Below are 1582 nucleotides of genomic sequence, written 5' to 3'. Positions count from 1 at the left end.
TCAGATCCACAGGGGCTCATCCCTGGCCCCCCTCCCCACTCCATCATCCCCCCACCCCCACAGTGCCGGCTCCCCCGGGCCAGAAGATGAATTGCCACTGCGGGTAATGAAGGGAGATGAAGAAGCAAACGGCGCTGACATGTCCAATTTATTACGGTGGCCCAGCCGCCTCCAACAGGCAGCAACACGGTCGCACTGCCAGGATCAGCACCGGGGGGAAGGGCCTGTGACATGGGGCTGAACCCCAAGGAGCTGCTGACCTGCAGGGCTGGGGAGAAGCAGAAGAAAGCTTGTCTGGCTCAGCAGGGACAGGGGGCACTTGAGAGGGTGGAAGAGGGGAGGCCAGGAGAGGGTGATCTCACCCCCAGGCTCCCGGAGATGGGGAAAGTCACAGGGACACTGGTTCTTGTCCCTGGATCCAGGGCTCTGGAGGTCGTGGGGCTGCTGTGAGCTGTGAGCCAGAGCTCATCACTGCTGGCACTGGGAGTGCATCACCTTGGCAGCAGCTAGGGCAGAGGAGCTGTGCTCTGCAACTGGGTGGGAAGGAGACAACACACCAGGCCTAAGCCCTGCCCAGCACATGGGCTTGACCCAGCCACGGGCGTGGGAGTCGCAGGGCACGATCCTGCTCCTTTGCCCCTGCTTGCTATTCTGCCTTGGGCTAAAGCACCCTGTGGCCATCAGGCACCACAGTCCCTGGGCAGCAGAATCAGACCCTAAATGCCTATTAATCCTACTTCAATTTATCCATTTCCTTGTAGCCCCAAGCTTCCCAGGGGTCAAAGCCAGGATGGCCCCTTCCCCAGGTGGGGAAATGGGGGCACAGAGCAACAATGCGGCAGGGCCAAGGTCAGCAGCATTCCCGAGCAGGATGTCTCATCTCTAGACACCTTAGCCACAACCCCCTAAGGGGGCTTCTGGACAGGGGAGAGGGACTCGGATGCAGGCACAGTGGGGAGATGCTGGAGAGCATCCGCTGCTGGGCAACCTGAGGAAACATGGGCATGGCCATGACTGCAGAGGGCCACGGGGCACAAGGGCTGATGGGGGAGAAGGTGGGTCTGCGTTGTGCTGTGCTGCTGTAGAGCTGCTAGTAGAGGACATGGGGCTTAAGTGGGGAGGAAGAGAGGGCTCTAAGCTTGGTTTGCCTTATGCTGCAGCAGGGTGGGTGGGAAGCAGAAGCCACTTCTGCTGAGGACACTGTCAGCACAGCATGCCCCACACTCCCCCAGCACCAGCTAGACTAGTACCAGCGCAGACATGGAGGACGCTATTAATCACTGGTGCTGAGGGAAGAACATAGAGGCTTCCCAGCCAGGTGATTTAGTAACTTGCTGCCTCTCCAAGCAAGATGGTCACATTCCAAGCTGGCCACAGAATTCAGGCGTCCCTGTTCCAGCAAGCAATGAGATTTGCACTGAGACAGAAGGATGGGGGCAGGGAAAGAAACTCTTTCAGGGCCCTTTATTGCACTGAGAGTGAACTGGGTTAGTACTTGGGCAGCCCATGTGGACAGTGAAGCACCATGTGGACAGTGAAGCACCCACACTGGCTGGTGGTCAAAAGAGGAGCACGGGGAAGG

This window comes from Gavialis gangeticus, unplaced genomic scaffold, assembly GCF_001723915.1.
Source record: "Gavialis gangeticus isolate Ggan-Ray unplaced genomic scaffold, GavGan_comp1, whole genome shotgun sequence".
NCBI classification, from domain to species: domain Eukaryota; kingdom Metazoa; phylum Chordata; order Crocodylia; family Gavialidae; genus Gavialis; species Gavialis gangeticus.
Note: the sequence above shows the minus strand (reverse complement) of the source record.